The 10,743-nt window shown below is 55.9% G+C and overlaps 1 long non-coding RNA gene across 1 annotated transcript; it reads left to right on the top strand.

Annotated features, from left to right (window-relative positions):
• The first annotated feature begins 6,434 nt into the window (after positions 1-6,434).
• On the top strand, positions 6,435-10,377 carry LOC109502132. The gene is made up of 2 exons (XR_002160531.3): positions 6,435-6,514; positions 6,951-10,377. It is a non-coding gene; the product is annotated as an uncharacterized LOC109502132 (long non-coding RNA).
• The last annotated feature ends 366 nt before the right edge of the window (positions 10,378-10,743 follow it).

Here is a 10,743-nt window from a genome sequence, read left to right as displayed (position 1 = left end):
ACCCCCCTTGCACAGATGGGAAAATGGAGGCCCAAAGGCAACAAGCAGCTTGCTCAGGGCCACAGGGTTAGTTGGCAGCAGAACCAATGGAAAGAAGCTGGTGTCCTTTTCATTACCCCACGTGGCCTCCTGGACACAGCACGGAGTGCAGCCACTGAGTCTGTGTAGAGTAAAAAAGAAAAGACTCACGAGGTCCTGGGTTGGTTTCTGGGGAGGTGGGTTGGATTGGCTCTGTGTGACCTCAGGGAGAATCAGTAAACTTAGGTGCTGGGAACATAGATTTTGGCATCAGACAGACTGAAATGTGAACTCAGGCTCTGCTGTCCTCCACTTCTGTGAGCTTGGCCTCTGAGAGAGCCAGTCTGTTCACCTGTGCAGTGGGACTAAAGGGAAATACTACGTTAGTGATGTTGTGAGTCAATAAAACAGCCAGTGGCAATGCGTGTGATGATGCGCTTTGCTCCTTTTCCAAATGATACTTGAGTTCTCTGTCTGTGCATATGCTAAGATGCTGCGTGCAAGTGAAGAGGTTATGGTGTGGCCAGAAACAGCTGAAATTGTGTGTGTGGCCATCCAAAGATGGAAGGAAGGAGCTGCCTCATCACTGGAGGTGAGCAAGCCCCTGGTGGGGATACCACCGAGAGGATTCAGGCATCTGCTAGAGAAACGAACCAGCGCCTCTGATGTTCTGTGATGCCCACTCTCCCCCTTCTCAATTCCCTGGCTCCTGCTCACCAGGGGCCTCTGTTTTCCAAAGCAGCAAGCAGCCTGCATGGTAATTACTTTTGGACTTATTAAGCATAATTATCCCCTAATCGCATACAACCAGTAATTACTGTGGCTGTTACCAGGGGCCTACCCAGGCAGTACCGCCTGCAGCCCCAGGGTCCAACACCCAGCTGGGGCTTGAGGTGGTGCCGGTGCCCCCTGCCACAGGGGCTGGGGGGGGGGGACCTTGCCTGCCACAGGGCTGCCGCACCCCCCACTGGGTGCTCCTTCAACCTGGGCACCAGGCTGGTGAAGAGTTGCTCATGTCCGACAGCCCTCGGACCACTCCAAGCTCCAGCCTGGCCAAGTGCTCCCCACCCTGTTTCGCTTGTCTGATGCCACCCTGCCTCTGCCATGCTGTTCCCTCCTCCAGGGGCTCTCTTTTCCCCGTGCACTCCTCTTCCTTCCCTCCAACCACCCACCCTCTCTTCTTCCCTTCCTTCAAATATTTTTGAGTCTCTTTTATTCTTGGTACTAAGGATACAGCAGCAGTGTTGGGGGCGGGGGACAAAACCCATGCTTTCATGGAGCTTACTATTTGGGAGAGAGAGAGAGAGAGAGAGAGAGAGAGAGAGAGAGAGACAAAGAAGAAAATGGGTAAGTCATGTTATTAGAAGAGGTTGAGCACTGGAGGTTGAAGGAATAGAAAGCAGAATGATGACGATGTAGAGGAGGGAGGGGTTAGAGAAATTCATAGCTTTAATAAGATGGCCCTGGGTTGGCCTCATGGAGAATGGGACACTTGAACAAAGACTTGAAGTAGGTGATGGGTTAACCTATGATGATATGTGGGGAGAGAATGTTCTAGGAAGACGGAGCAGCTAGTGTGAAAACTCAAAGGTGGGAACAGCCGAGGGGTCTAGGGTGGCTAGAGCAGGGGATGGGGGGTGGGGAGCAGGTCAGCACCAAAAGGGAACAGTGGCCGGTAGGGTCTGGTGGGCCCTTTAAGGATGTTGGTTTTCCTCTGCATGAAATATCTGAGCAGAGGAGGGGCTTAATCTGACTAGTATTTCTGTGTCTCTACTCTGTCCATAGAGAGACAATGGGGAGCCCAGTAAGCCTGAGCTGTTGCAGCAGCTCAGGTGGGAAATGGCTTGGCCATGGAGCTGGGAGGAGTGGAAGGATTCCAGAGACGTTTTCAAGGCCGAGAGGACAGGATTTCCTAATAGGAGGGGAGAGAGGCATCAATGATGCAGGTTTTTGGCCTCAACAACTGGAAGGAGGGAGTTGCCACTTGCCAAACGGGAAAGAGGAGGGTGAAGCAGGTTTGGGAGGAGGGTGGGTGCTGGGCTGGGGGCACGTTAAGGTCTTGGATGCCCGAGAGAGGTGCTAGTCTGTGGTTCAGAGGAGACAGGTCTGGCTGGAGCGCACATGAGGGAGCCTTCCACACAGGGACAACATGTAAAGCATCTAGAGTGAAGGCACTCATCTAGTGAGCCAGTGGGGACAGGTGAGGAGAGGCCCATGTCCCAGCCCTGGGGTCTCCCAGGGTTAAGGGATGGGAGGAGGTGAAGAGGCGCGGGCAAAGAAGCAGAGACACAGGAAGAGAAACCCAGGAGGAAGTGTGTCAGCAGGAGGGAGGGAGCTCTCTCCTGTGTTATCCTGGGACACCAGATTCTGCCTCTTCTACTGTCCTCACTCCGCTCTTCGGATTTATCCCTCTCCTTCCCAGCCCCCCACTCACGTTTTCTCTCTCCCCACGGCATTTTTTGTCTTCCTCCCAGTCTCTCTCCCTTGGGCTCCTTCCCTGGGCCTCAGCTTCCAGGCCCAGCCCCGCCGCGGCTGAGGCCCCTGGGGCGCAGGGCACCTGCCAATGTCCTGGGGTCTTGGGAGCAGCTTGCGGGCCTCGGGGCTGCACCTCCTGCCCACATAAAGCGTTCTATTTATTTACATGCCGTTCAGACTATTATTTATTAAGGTAACACTGTCAGCTATGCGCGCGCTGATTGTTCTTAATGTGCCCCCACCCCCACCTCGGGTTCACGAGGCGACATCCTCGTGGAGGCAGAGCCAGCGCGGTTCGGCGCGGGGAAACCAAGGCCCGAGGGCGCGGAGGGTGCGGGGAGAGCGGGTGACCTCGGGGTGCGCGCCGGAGGCACAGAGGGTGCTGGGAGCGCGCAGTCGGAAAGGTGGGGGATGCGGGGGCGCGGGCTGGGGGTCGCGGAGCTCCCGCCAGGAGAGCGACACCGAGTCTTGGAGCGGGTGGGGGACCCCGAGCACGAGGGGGCGGTTCCGGGGGACTCGGGTGCGGCTCTCGGAACGGATGGGGGACATCAGGACGGAGGGGAGGTGCAGGGGACCCAGGTGGGGGTTTTGGAGCGGATGGGGGACCCCGAGCGCGGGGCCTGGCGGGAGTGAGGTTGGTACGCACGGCGCTGGGGCCCCGCGAGGTTCCCCTGCCTTGTGGGCGGACAGACGGACGACCGCTGGGCCCCGGGAGGGGACCGTCGCCTCCCCCCACCCCACCCGCGTAGGCGGCGGCCTCGCCTCGCCCGGTTCTCCCGACGTCAGCAGCGGCCGCGGGAGCCAGAGGGAGCGGTTTAATTGGCAGGATTTTGGGTTAAGGACAGATGTGGCTTCGCCGGGTTTGGAGGCAGGGCGCGCGGGGGCGGGGAGGGTGCTGGGCGGATGGGGGGGAGGGGAGCGGGGAAAACAGATTGAGAGAGACCCAGGCTAGGCGCCCCTAGAAAGAGGGGACAAAGGCAGAGTTGGGAGGGGGTTGGGAAACAGTGGGAGCGAGAAGCGGATGAAGGCGTGCGACAAATACAGCTGGGGAAGAACAGAGGCGACACGGAGGCCGCAGAGACCGCCAGGAGAGGGCGCTGGCGGGCTGGCTTCTAACGCCCGCCCCGCTTCTTGCCTGGGACCACCCCCTCCCTGTATTAGCCCAGGCCCATCCCAGGCAGCTTGGGACATTTATTCATTTAATTTTATTACTGGTATTGTGGGTACAGGGCCTGCCAACTCCCAAGCCTTGTTGGTGTCACCCTGAAAGTTCTCTCCGGGCTGGGAATCGCAGCTTAAGAAAACCAAAGGAACTGTGCCCTGCGCCTCCCGCCCTTCTCCCCCCCCCTTCTCCCCCCCACCCCCCAACTCTGTAAAAGCTGACTTGGGGCGACTGCGCAGGGGCCCCTGGGTCCCCCTTCCGAGCCGCACAGGGACAAGCACGTTTCTTCCTGCCAACACCGTGGAGGGAAGGATGGTGATTTTCCAGATAGGCACACCGGGGCTGGGAGAGGTGAGGTGAATCGCCCAGCCAGTGACAGGAGACAGGCTGGCTGGAGAGGCCGGCCCAGAAACTCACACTTTTTCCACTACTCGGGGCTAAACCTTTCATTGATGGTGGTTGTAATTTCATCGGGCCTCCGGCCCTGAGGGACAGTGTTGTGGTGGCCTGGAACTGCACCCAGTGGGTCTGCGGGGTTGGTGGCTGGCTGTTCTGCACATTCTCTGGGTTCCCAGAGAGTGTGTCTCCACCCCTGAGCCAGGCGTGATGGCATAGGACTCTGCCACCTGCATGCTGGGGCCTTGTGGCCCGAGGGAAGAGTCCTCGTCTCCAGGAGAGCTGACAACCTCTGGGCAATCCCCACACCCCTCTCATCCTGGAATGTTCTGAAGTCTGGAACCAGGATAGTAAAGTCACCAGCCTCAGAGTCGGAGGGAACCTTGTCCAGTCTTCCTCCCTCATTCCCTGAATGAGGAAACTGAGGCCCAGAGTCTGTGTGCTTGGCGTGACCTGGGCCTTCACAGCAGGACTTTTGGGGTGTCTGAACCGTGCCCCCCATCTCCTTATTTCAGCATGGGGGGGGGCTGGGTTTCACCACAAAGTGGGGGAGGGCAGCAAGATTTGTTTTGTGTGCTCCAGCCTTCTTTCCAGCTCTTGTTCCCGGTCACCTAGTGCTCTCTGCTGCTCCAGGACTCGAACTGCCCTGGGATAGTAGCCTTCTGCCCACCCTGGAGCTTCCCTTTCCCTAATAACGCTTCATTTTTCTGCCTTATCACCTTTTGCCTTAATGTATATTTACTTGTTTTTGTGTTTCTTGTCCGTCTCTCCCCACTAGAACATCAGCCCCACGAGTGTAGCATTATGGGTGAAATTGGGTCCCTCCACCCAAATCCATTTGTTGAACTCTTAACCCCTAGGACTCAGAATGTGACCGTATTTGGAGATAGGATCTTTCCAGAGGCAATCAAGTTAAAATGAGGTCATTGTGGAGGGCCCTGATGCACCAATATGACTGAGGTCCTTATTAAAGGGAAATTTGGAGGGGTGCCTGGGTGGCTCAGTCGGTTAAGCATCTGACTCTTGATTTTGGCTTAGGTCATGATCTCACAGTCTCACAGTCGAGCCGCACCTGGGGCTCCATGGAGCCTGTTTAAGATTCTCTCTTCCTCTCTCTCTGCCTCCCCCTCCTATGCTCTCTCTCAAAATAAAGAAATAAATGTTAAAAAAAAAGGGGGGGAATTTGAAGACAGACACATCACAGGGAGACGGCCATGTGAAGACAGGTTCTAGGGCCGCAAGCCAAGGAAGCACCGGAAGCCGGGAGAGGAGCCTGGAACAGACCCTTTCCTTGTAGTCCTCAGAAGGGGCCAGCCCTGCCAGCACCTTGAACTTGGACTTCCAGCCTCCAGAACAGGAGACATGAAATGTTCTGGTCAGTGCCTGTGGATACAGGCAGAGGCTGCTGGGCTCACTATGTGGCCCCGGGCTGGAACGAGTTACCCTGGCTTGTGACACGCAGTGATGAGGGCCAAATTCTGGGTGACCGCACAGATGGAACGGGGGAACCCTCGGAGGCAGAGCCGACATGTGGTACAAACAGGGAGTCTGGTGTCTTCAATCCTTTCCAATCTCACCTGCCTGCTTTCTGTTCTTTTCCCGAATAGTATCTTTCCTCTGATCAGACCCATCTTTCTCCCACCCAGCGTGCAAAGCTCTCTGATCTCCCCTTAGGGGAGGAGGGAGGAGGGCTGCCTTCAGACTGATGATTGCCTGGGGACAGAGACCTAAGACAGGTGTCACTGGAGGTGCACAAGAGTTACCTCAGAGAGTGAAGGGTCTGATGGGGGAGACAACCCCTGGTCAGATGGAGGACGTAAGGCCTGTGGCCTCAAAGACCCTCCAGTCTGATGGGAGCTACACAGCCTTGCCCCGGAAGAGATCTGCAAATATGGTTGGGAGCCCCCGGTCTGATGGGGGAGACAGAACACACATATGTATACACTAGTAAATACCCCGTAAGAAGCTGCTGCTGTGGGAAGACCTGGGAAGGCTTCCCGAAGGAGGTGGGTTCTCGCGGAGTCTGCAAAAGGAGGGGTGCTAATATGGCGGACAGGAGGAACAATGGGCAGAGCAAGGAAGCCCAAGTAGTCCCCTTTCCAGTTCCCGGGAGCTGGCCCAGCGTCTGGACTCACGGGTGAGAACGTGACCGGCGCAGCCTTTCAGTGGGCTTCCTAGCTATCACGAATCACCCATTTTTAGCAGGGAAAAAAGGCTGTTGACAGGGGACGGGAATAGCTTCTGAAGCCTCTCTCCATCCCTGCCCCTGCTGCCCCTCCTCTCCCGGAATGTTTCTGCGGGGCCCGGGTCTGGAAGGCAGGGCACGCCCACAGCGCCCTCTGCTGGAAGGCACCTGAACAGCTCTGCAGGCTCCGCGCGCCGAGGCGTTTGTGCCAACAGCCCCGGGTCCCTGCTCTGCGGCAGCCCCAGATTCCGAAGCCAGGAGTGAAGGATAGGACCTCGGTTAGTGCCTGGGAGGGTCCATATCTGTGACCTGGAAGATCTTGGAGTTTAAGAGTAGTGGAGGGGTGGTCAGTTCTGCTTGGAGTGGCCGAGGGAGCGATGGTAGACAACTCCCCCCACCCACCCCAGATCACACCGGGAGGCTCAGGAGCTCTGAGTATCTAGGGACCCTCCTCCCCCCAGGCTAGGAGAGGGCCATCTGCCAACAGATTACTCATGTCTCATATCAAAGAGGATGTGTCCCTTTCTTTCTCCAACCGCGGGTGTGGGGTGGCTAGACTTTGGGTGAGTGGTCTGGATCCTTCCAGGAGGGATTTAGGATTGGGAGATTCTAGGTGATGCTGAGAATGAGGGTGGCTGGTGCTGGGGGGGGCAGAACAAGAGAGCTTGGCAGAGCTAGGCTGGGACTCACCGTGATGTATTCTCCCCATTTCAGGCCAGGATTAAGACTAATCAAGCCTAATGGAGCTCAAGTTTCCCAGGGGGTCAGTAGTGCCTTGGAGAGGACTGGCAGCCACAGGACAGAGGACCCAGGGGGCCGAGAGACCCGAACCACTGGGCTCTCTTCATCGTCTCCGTCCACTGAGTTCCTGGAGAGAACCCAGGGGTCCTGAGTTTCTGCTTTCTTGAGTATGTTTTTCATAGCATGAGGAGTTAGGAGACTCTTACTGCCATCCCAGCAGGACACACACACACACACACACACACACACTGGCTTTTACAGAATGCACAACCGGAGAAGAAAGCAAAGAAGCAAGTTTCATACAAAATGGAGTAGTGCCTGCTCACATATTAGTGAGATGCTAAAGGAACCTCAGGTCGAAGCTGCTGGGGGCTCAGAGAAAGGGCTTGTCTATGTCAGTGAAGGCCCATTACTCATCTGAAAGTCATCCAAGAGGGCCATGCTTGTGAGCAGTATTTCTGTTAGCTTTTGTCGTCTCAGCCCGTTGGCTTCTCAGATTGTTCCTATTAGGGGCTGTTAGCACCTCACGGCCATGTTTCTGGCCCCTTAGGAATTCCTGTTTTAATCAACCGTCCTCCCTGGAGGCTGCAAAGGGATGACCGATGCAAGGATACGATATAAGCTGCTAACGGATTTCTAGATGACTCAGGTTGGCTTTGGGGGTCCGTTTGTATGGGCTCTCAGGCAGGACGGTGGCTGGCGATGATTTTCGAAGACATATATTTGTGATCGCTAATTGCTTCTGGGGAAAATCCGAAACGTGGACGTCAGCTGTGCAGAACGACTGTAGCAGGTGCTGTCAGCACCTTGCATTGTATCCCCACGGCTGGTTTTCAGCTCCGGGGCACGGGGGCTAGACACGTGCCAATACCTGTACTTCTTTGACCGGAGGCTTTCTCAAGTTGCAGAAGTGAGCCCAGCTCGGCCACCCGTGGCAGGCCAGACGTGCCAAGGAAAGAATGCCTGGGAGTGACCCTCAACCAGTGACCGAGTGGAGCTGGAGCCTGTGCTCACTCCTTCCTTCTCTGTGAGCTTTGAGATGGGCATGTACTTTGGTTTCCAGAGCCCTGTGGGATGAAAGTCCACACTCATAGTAGTAACCTGCTCACAGCGTTCCCTTTGTTGGTGTTTTGTGTTGCGATTTCACTTCCTCACTTGCCTAAGGGTGTGTTTCCCGGGATCCTACGATTACCCTATTTGCACTGAATCCTTATCTCAGGCTCCTCTTCTGGCTGAACTACTGTGACCAACTTGTCCCGATTTCCCCGGGGTTGTCCTAGTTTTAAAAGGGAAAGCCCCACGTCCTGAGACTGCCCCACACTTCAGTTCCAGGCAAACAGGGACACTTGATCAAGGGGGATCCCAAACCAAGACAGATGTGACCACACTAAGCAACGCAGACAGAGCACTGAACCACGAGTTTGAAAGCCCAGTATCGGTTTCGAGAACAAAAGAACAGACACAAGTATGATTTTGCCATGTCGTCGGGTTCATTAGTTTTTATGAGCTAAATGCCTATAAGAGAACAGTAGCCACCATTTACAAATAAGCCATTCCTTTGAAGACAGACACGGTCATACAGCCCAAGAGCGTGGTTTGCTAATTATTGGTGGACATAAGACGGCTGACATCCAGGACTCCCACAGTGTTGACATGACCGGCTACCGGGAAAAAGGCAACGTGTATTCCGAGGACAAGAAGTATCACAGGCACCGTGGGGACATTACAGATGAGCAGGCAAGGGGATGGGGCAGCACGGTGTAGGCACTTAAGGCTCCGAGGGGGACAAGCACCGGCCATGCCACTTGAGCCAAAGCCACCTGGGCAAATAGTGAAACTACACGGCGTGTGTCACCACATTCGACCACATTGAGGCAAGGCGCTTTGCCTCGGGAAGCGGCTGTAAGCTCAAGGCAGCTGGCTCCGAGCCAAGGAGGTTTGCAGCATGAACAGGAGAAATCCCACTTTGGCGGGTAACCTGGGAGGCAGTGCTGTTGAGAGGCCAAAGTCAACAGGCTGGGGGCCGGGTGAACACGCGGGTCAGGGGGCTCCACCGGAGGGGGGCTGGGAGCCCGGCTGGGAGATGCAGCCAAGCTCCTGACCTTAGGACAGATCTCTGAAGATCAGATTATCCAGATGCAAAATGCCACACACGCCCCTGCCCTGGTTATTTTTGTACTGGAGCTGTGGCGCGTGCTCCGGCTGAGGAATGCGCCCGTTTGGTTGGGGGGGGTGGGGGGGTTGTTGATTTCCCTGGTCCCTGCTAGTTGGTGGCAAGAAGAAAAAGATCTCCCACGGGTCGTGAACACAACCCGTTCCTGGTAGCAATGCCCTTCTCTTTCCCTTCTCAAAGCCCTAGGATACAGGATGCGTTTGTGTCTGGGGGCCACTTGGGGATGCTCCAGGACGCAAGTAGGGGACAGCAGCATTTGGACCCTGCAACAGCAGGTGCTGTGTCACAGGCTCTAGTGGGGCAGGTGGACGGGGTGGCCGGTCACACAGATCAGGGGAGACCCGTTTCCTCGCTTCCTTTCACCGGGAGTCCCTGTCAAGAAAGAGAGAAGGTTCCCCTCCTAGAGAGCAGATGAAACCCCCACCCCCACCCCACCCCCACCCCCAGCAGGTAGCTTTGGAACTAGCTACTCCATTCATCCATCACAGCAGCACAGGCCAATAGATGTCGTTTGTCCACAGGCAGGGGAAGGACTGGGCAACCGCAAATGTGTTGTTGGCTGGAAACCAATGCTTCTTCTCAAATCCAGTGCAGGTCTGCCTAAGTGCGGGGCCCAGTTTTCCCCGGGATCCAGAGTTGATCTCCTCCGCTGAGGGAGGACTCTGGGTGTGGCGGGAGGTTGGCTCCTCGGGATACTTTTGTGGTGGGGACTCCCCTGCTCCACCTGGCCAAGGAGGCTCACTGCAGGTGCTCCCGCGAGAGTGCCACGCCGCCTCCATTCTGGCTACACCATACACGTGCTGCTGCGGGCAGCTCTATCGTGCCATCCGTGTCAGAAAGCTCAGGGGCTGGCCTTCGGTGCAAATGATGCCCAGACAGCACAGTCTGAGGCCACACCTGCACATGACAGAACCACAGGCCGGGGATGTCGCAGCAAAGGCAGCTTAAGACACAGCGTCCCCCAGGGGTGGGGAAATGGTTCACGGAGGAGACATTCTTCAAATACTTCTCACCAAGCTCCAAAAGCACGGGACTACCACCCGGCATGTTCACTATGCCGCCCGGTGTGCCTGGCATCCAGAAGGATCTCTTTGAATATCAGTGTCTGCAAACCCCTGAGGGAGATCTCCACCAGAATGTTCCCAGCTGAATAACCCAGGGGACAGCAACCTTTGGAATCACCTCATTGGAGCCTGACAATACATATTTACATATTCATGACTCTGAGTCGGTCTTGACCTAAAGAGATCTGTTTTCCTAGTGTTTCCCCAACATATTTGCCTGCCCTGACAGTTTCTCATGAATTGCTAATTCACATATCCACCAAGGGATAGTGTTGGAAATGCTGATGGAGTGTGACCTCCTCATTCTACAACAGATGAAACAGGGCCCAGAGAAAGCAAGCAACTTGCCAGAAGTCACACAGCACACTGGTGGAGTTTAGACCAGCACTGAAATCCCCCACTCTCCTCAGCGTTCTCCCCACTGAAGTGTCCAGCCTTCGCTGGTCAGAACCACTAGGCATTTGTCGTCTCCTGATTCCCCAGCCAGGCAGGGCATAAACGTTTCTTTCCGTGACCTAGAATGCGAGGG

This window comes from Felis catus, chromosome C1 (assembly GCF_018350175.1).
Source record: "Felis catus isolate Fca126 chromosome C1, F.catus_Fca126_mat1.0, whole genome shotgun sequence".
NCBI lineage: Eukaryota > Metazoa > Chordata > Mammalia > Carnivora > Felidae > Felis > Felis catus.
This window is presented reverse-complemented; position numbering and strand designations above follow the sequence as displayed.